General features: G+C 32.6%; 1 long non-coding RNA gene across 1 annotated transcript; it reads right to left on the bottom strand.

Moving 5' to 3' along the window:
• Window positions 1–309: 309 nt before the first annotated feature.
• On the bottom strand, window positions 310–5,836 carry LOC107872099. Its single transcript, XR_001674756.2, has 2 exons — window positions 5,541–5,836; window positions 310–751 (listed from the first exon to the last, which is right to left on the bottom strand). It is a non-coding gene; the product is annotated as an uncharacterized LOC107872099 (long non-coding RNA).
• Window positions 5,837–7,548: the final 1,712 nt, after the last annotated feature.

Below are 7,548 nucleotides of genomic sequence, written 5' to 3'. Positions count from 1 at the left end.
CGCAGGTACATTGTTTGCGATTAACTATTAAAATTTTACATGAATTATTTGGTAAAATTTCATAAAAAATGGATTTTACCTGCGGATTCCCACGAAGATTTTCAAGTAAATTCGAACTAAGTTTAGAGGTGAAAATTCCTAATTAACAAAAGAAAATTTCTTGCAGATATTTATGAAACTATTTCGCAAGAAAATTCGTATGAAATGCCCCAAGTAAATCCGCAAGAACAAATTTTTTCAAAAATTTTTTCATGAATATTTAGCATGTACATCCCCATGAAAATTTCCAAGTAATAATTCACACGTAAATTTCTAGAAACATTTTACAATTAGTCAAAAATCTACTCACAACCTCCAATAATTCTCAAAAACATCATTCAATACAAGTCTAATGTACACCATTACAGCTAACAAAAAAACATAATTCATAACATCCACATCAATAATTTATAATTCTTAAATGGTCCAAAACAAAATATTTCAAACTTGAATCCTCGATAAAAATACCAACCATCACGGTCAGAATCACTCTCATCCACGTTATTAGGATTAGAATCACTTTCATTCATGTTGTCAAAGTTATCATCACTTTCATCCTCATAAGCTTGAACGTCTTCTTGAGATGGATGTTCATCATTTGAAGATGATTTCTTGTATACATGCTTCATCAATAAGTCCAATTCCTTTCTCATCCTCCTTCCACAATTGATGCACTTTGAGCAGCTAATATTTCTTATTTCTTTCTTTCAAACTCATTTTGCATAAGAATATGTTAATTTAGGCCATAAAAAGTGCTAAAAATACATTATTCACATAAATTATATGACATAATAGTATCAAATAAAATCATAACAATCAACAAATATAAACATGTATATATTAGAATATAAATCATCATAAACTCAAAGTTGATTTTCTAGATTATTATGACTATTGTTATGACTTGTTCTATTAAGATAAGTGACTATACTTAAGCATTTTTAAGTCACAATTTCACAATTTCAAGTAACTACACTTAACCATTTTCAAGCCACAAGTTCACAATTTCAAGTAACTATACTTAATCATTTTCAAGTCCCTACACTTAATAATTTTCAAATAACCTATTCACAGTTTAAGTCACTAGTACACATTTCAAGTGTAATTCCTCGTACTTTTCCTAGCTTGAAAAGTTTTCCAAGAATGCTAGGAGCTTTCTTTGAAAGATGAATCCACTATTTTATACGTGGTATTTTCAAGATTTTCAGTTTTTATCATGTGGGGAATCGAATAAGCTTTCCATCGATACCAAATTCGCCCAAATCTAACACCCAGGTGAAGAGTTAGACCCTTTTTAGTGAGACAACGTATCGTCTGAGCCTTCAGCGCATCGCAGAGATAGCTCAAATGATAATTGTCAATTTCCAGTGTTGCCCTACGATAGTGGCGCGTCGCGCCAAACTTCCAGGTCGCAGACAAGGTGGCAACGTGATAGCTCCGCATCGTGCCACCGTGCAATTTTCCATTTGTCACTTTCCAGTGACTTGGCGCAATAGTGGCCCGTCGCGCCAAGGATGAAAACTAGGAAATTTTCTTAGAAATTAAAGACACGTCCAAGAGTTAAAAGGGTCAATTTCTTACCCCTATTTAAACCCAATAACACGTGATTTAGTCATTCTTCACCCAAAATATACTAATTTCGCTCAAGTTTCTCTCAAGAACAAGCTAGGATTTCTATTGGGGATTCAAATTCAAGAAGGTTTCACTGTCAATCTTCACGAAATCATGAACTAAGGTATGCGTAGTGTTCATTCATGGACTTTTTTCGTCCATGAAGCCTAAGAATCTCTTTTCAAATTCAAGTGTATGGATTTATGTATGAATTCCATGTTGGGTTTGTTTTGTTATGTTGAGAATGATCAATTGAATTCAAATCCTTGTTGGGTGATCAATTTTATATGGAATAGATTTGTATAGATGTATATTCACGTGAACCTATAAATAAACCCTAGGATGATTAAATTAGAGATGAATCATGATGATTAATTGTTGTATAATGTTGTCTACATGTGCTATGCCTACCATGTGTATGATTAAATGCCTAGATGAAGGAACAATGCCCAACTAGTATGATATCATGAAATCCCCATGTATGTATAAACTTATGCATATCACATGTTTGATGAAGTGCTTTAATACATGAATTATGAATTGTGTTATTGGTCATGTGTTCAAGTATGCCATGCTATTTCCATTTTTTCTCATCGAGTCCTGGGGGTAGTTGTACCCGAACATTTAGCTATGCGCCTAGAGCCATGTCATGTTTTCACGATCTCTTCAGTCAAGCAATGATCCATAGATCTTAGTCAGTTATGTGACTTAGGAAATCTCAGTAACTTCAGTATTCTCAGTTAGTCCTCAGAACTCAGTACATTCCATCAGTCAATGAAACTTAGTAAATTTAGTTTAGCCCCGCTAGACAATACCACTAGTATCAGTTTAGTTCAGTTAATCAACTCAGTTCAGTTAATCAGTTCAGTGTCTTTCAGTTAGGAGTAGGATTCAACACTGAGCGAGCCTAGGGATGGGGACTCACCCACTTGATAGGACTGAGATCCCTAGAAGAAATCCTTAAGTTCCAGAACTACGTAGCCAGCGTAGGTACGAGATGTCACCCGTTAAATAGGAATGACATACTCAGGGATCACCCGTTAGCATATTTAAATATATAGGACTGATCCCAGGGGTCACCCACTAGATTAGGACTGACTCCACAGCAGTTGTCTTTACCAGTGGTGCGGTACTGACACCCTTCCAACTAAGGTTACAGGTTGGAACCCAGTTAGCTTAGTATGGGGCATGTCGGTTAAAAGTTTACATCCCACAATTTCAATTACAGAATCAGGACTGTCAGATACAGTCAATTCAGCTCAGCAGTATAGACTTAGGGCTGCTAGATACAATTAATCCTTATCATTATAAATAGACCCCAGGATCACCCACCAAACGGGACTGATCTCAACTATGGTCAATTAGTATCAGTATCATCAGATGTAGAGATCACCCGCTAAATAGGACTGATCTCAGATTTAGTTACTCGGATACAGTACAGAACTCAGCTAGTTCCATCAGATTTAGGACTATCAGATACAGTCACTCATGTTATCCGTTATACCAGTTATCAAAACTTATGTTATTAGCATTCAGCACCAGGACTGTCAGATACAGTCAACCAGACCAGTTCTTCATAATCAGAACTGTCAGACACAGTTATCCATGTATCAGTAACATGCTTCAGTCTCTCAGTATTCAGTAATACAGTATCAGTTTCTCACTCATCAGTGAATCAGATGTCAATGTTAGTAGACTTAGTAGTCTGAACTCAGTATTCAGTCCTATCATGATCTCAGTTACAGTTACGTATGCATGCATGTATTCTCACGTTCACGTTAGTCAATCAGTTAGTATTGTTCATGCATATGAACCTATTGCATTTAGCCTACCTGACTTGCATACTAGTATAATCAAATTACTGACGCATTTACGCTATGGTGTATTATACCATAGGTTTAAAAGCAAGAGCTCCAGAGAACCAGTAGCATCCCAGTTCGGCGATCAGAGTTAACAGTGAGTCCTCATCCTTCGAGGGCATGATGATCACATTACTATTTTAGTTTTTAGTTTATTTCATTAGTTGGAGTTAGTTGGGGACATGTCCCATCAACTCCTTATTCAGACAGTTTAGAGGCTTTCAGACTACAGTATGTTCAGACAATTATCTAAGTTGTTTTGGTATTGTTATACCATATTTTTCAGTTATGTACTAGTATTGAAACTTATGGCCTTTCAGTTCATGTTTCTGCATTTATGATATTATTATTATTATTATTCAGTACTCAGTTTACAGATATCAGTCATAGGTTAGCTTGTGGTCCTTCAGGGTCATGGGCACCGTGTAGCATTTCGGGTACCAGATTCGGGCCGTTACATCAAGTCACTACACTCAAACCATTTTCAAATAACTAATTGGCATTTTAAGTCACTATACTTAACCATTTTCAAGTAACTACTCTTAACCATTTTTAAGTTACTAGTACATATTTCAAATCTTTACACTTGACCATTTTCAAGTAACTAATTCACATTTCAAGTCACTACACTTAACCATTTTCAAGTCACTAGTACACATTTTAAATCTCTACACTTAACCATTTTTCAAATAATTAAGTCACATTTCAAGTCACTATACTTAACCATTTTCAAGTCACTAGTACACATTTTAAATCACTACACTTAACCATTTTTCAAATAATTAAGTCACATTTCAAGTCACTATACTTAACCATTTTCAAGTATAGTAACTAAATGTAAGTAGAGTACCTAACTATGTTGCTCCTGGTTGGGGTTTTTTACACAACTATTGGTCAGCTACTAATGGTAGGATATGATTTATTTGGGACTCAAATAGCTACAACGTCACCAGTATTAATGAGACAGACCAGATTCTACACTGTAAAGTTCAAGGACTAGTTGAGCAGGAAGCATGGAATCTAACTATGATTTATGGAAATAATAACATGGAGAAAAGAAAACCATTGTAGAACTCTTTAAGAATCATATCGGTGGGGATCTCAAGCTCTTTTAATGTTTTACTACACTAACAAGACAAAATCTCTAATTATTCTCTGCAATATATAGACATCAAGGATTTTGCTAATTGTATGCATGATACCTTACTTAACGAGCTTAATTGGAAAAATAACTAGTACACAAGGATAAGTAAGCAACATAGGCAAGATAATGTGTGTATTAGGTTAGATAAAGCTTTTGGTAACACTGATTAGATGATCAAATGGGGGCATATGATGGTGGAGTATGATCTTCCAAGCATCTTGGATCACTCACCTATGCTCTTGACCTTGACTAATACACAAAGGCCTATAAGAGTTCCATTTAATTTTTCAATGTGTGGGTAAATCATAAAGAATTCATTCCCATGATTCAACAGTTTTGGGGCACAAACCACAGTACATCAGGAATGAATTTTGGCTGGGATAGGATTAAAGTGCTGAAACCAAGACTCAAAAGACTTAACAATGAAGAAATTAGAGCAACTGGATAGAAAGAGGAGTAGGCCAAGACTAACTTAGCACTGTCCAACAATAAATCAGCCTACAAAGAAGTGATAGTTTGCTTACTCAAGAGAAGATATGTGTACAAGAAATGAAAATGTGGTAAATGATAGAGAAAAGCATCATTAAGCAAAAATCAAGGGCAAAATTATGAATTCAACTTGGTGACTCAAACACCAAATATTTTTTAGCTTTGATGAAATAGAGAAGTCAAAGGAAACAAATATATACACATAACTCACTTAGAGAATTTATGGGATATTTCGTTATCAATGGCACGGAGGAGGTAATTTCAATTCAAGAGCAGCTATCGAAGAACAGAATAATAATTGATATAGATAATAAAAACTGTGTACAAGCATCTGTAATTAGTACCTCAGAAAAATGAAAATCAAAATGATTATCAAAATGGAGAAAGAAAAGATATACTTAGTGTTGGAGATTTCGCCGACTGTTACGGTTGTCGGCAGCTGTTTGGTTGGGATAAAAGGCGTCGCTGGCTGTTTGGTGGTTGTCGGTGGCTGTTTCACGCGGCTGTGGTACGAACAGCTTGGCCCGCTTGTCACCAGCGATGGAGACGATGGGGGTGGTTGTCGGCAGCTGTTTCATGCGGCGGTGGTGGGGACAGCTTGGCCAGTTTAGCATCGATGATGGAAACGATGATGAAGGCGACCGGAGAGAGCTAGAGAGAAGAGATGCGGTTGGAGTTTTTTTAGAGTTAGATTATGATTTTGGTATTTGGTTGTTTTTATATGAAAAACAAGATTTAATCTCAGCCGTCAATCTCATGAGATCCACGGCTGTAATTAAAATTGAAAATGGAATTGAAAATTGGTTTAAAAATGAACCAAATTGAATTCAAAAATAGGTTAAAACTGACATCAATTAGATATAAGGTTGGCTAGAATTTAAATAAAATTGAGAAGATAATTGGATTAACTTAGGCTGCTATTTAAATATAATAATAAATTCATAGTAATAATAAATTAAAAAAATTATAAAAATTGTTATTCTTACAAATAAATTACATATGTCACATAGAAAATATTGTATAAAAATTACCGATAACAAATTTGAAATAAATTGAGCATAAATATAATAATAATAATTATAAATCAAAGTGACGTCTTTTGATTGTTTTCTCTATGAGATTTGAATGAATAAAACAACTAATCCCATTTAGTCTCACAAATTGAGGTCTGTGGAGGGTACAATGTACGCAGACCTTACCGTTGAGGTAATAGGTTGTTTCCAATAGACCCTCGGTTCAAGAAAAATAGTCTAGAGTTGTCCAATTTTTTTAAAAAAATATTAGTGAAAATTGATGTAATATTGATAGTTAATCAACTATGATGAACGTTTGAGATTAAATTGAGAAGAAGAGTCAAATTGAGATTTGATATTGGGTTAAAAAATATTGAATTAGGAATTTCGATTGAGTCAAATTAAACTCAATTGATACAAATTGAGTATCAAATGACTAGAATTTAAATAAATTAGAAAAATTGAATTGAATTGAATTAGGTTGAAATTTAATAAATATAGTAACTATATAAAATTAATATTAAAAAAATAAATAAAATTATTATTTTTAATAATTGAGTAGGTTTCTATTTAATAAATTTAGGAAATACATAACGATAATAACAATAATAATAATAGACAATGTTTGTAAATTATGGAAATGTATAATTGCGGAAATGATATTTAATAAATATAGTAACTTTATAAAATTAATATAAATATAAATTATTTGTTAATTAGTTGGCACAATAATTCGCGAAAAAAGTGATAAATATTAAGACTCGATATAAATGTAATAATAACATAATAATAATAACAAGGAAAATATTAATAATCGATATAAATTTGGTTTAAAAATGAACCAAATTGAATTCAAAAAACCAGTTAAAATTGACAGTAATTAGATATAAAGTTGGCAAGAATTTAAATAAAATTGAGAAGATAATTGAATCGACTTAGGCTACTATTTAAATATAGTAATAATAAATAAATATTGATTAACGGCTGAGATCTAAAGATTAAGAATTTACTTTAAAAAAATAAATGGAATTTGAAATTGAGTCCAATTGGACATAATTTGGGCTAGGATTGTAATAAATTGGATAAAATTAGGCTAAAATTGTTATAAACTGGCAAAATCAGGCTAGAAAATAAATAAATTAAAAAAAATTAAAGTGACTAAGGTTGCGGATTAATACAATAATAATAATAGTAACATAAATAATACAATTATTCTCAGATTAGTTATGAATAAATTTTGTAAATAAAAATACGAAAAATAATATATTACTTTAAAATCAACGATAATAATAATTCGAAATAGACACCTATAAATTATGAACACAAAATTTAAAATTATGATGATGATAATAATAATAATAATAATATTAGTAGTAGTAGTAGTAGTAGTAGA

This window comes from Capsicum annuum, chromosome 1 (genome assembly GCF_002878395.1).
Source record: "Capsicum annuum cultivar UCD-10X-F1 chromosome 1, UCD10Xv1.1, whole genome shotgun sequence".
Taxonomy (NCBI): Eukaryota; Viridiplantae; Streptophyta; class Magnoliopsida; order Solanales; family Solanaceae; genus Capsicum; species Capsicum annuum.
This window is presented reverse-complemented; position numbering and strand designations above follow the sequence as displayed.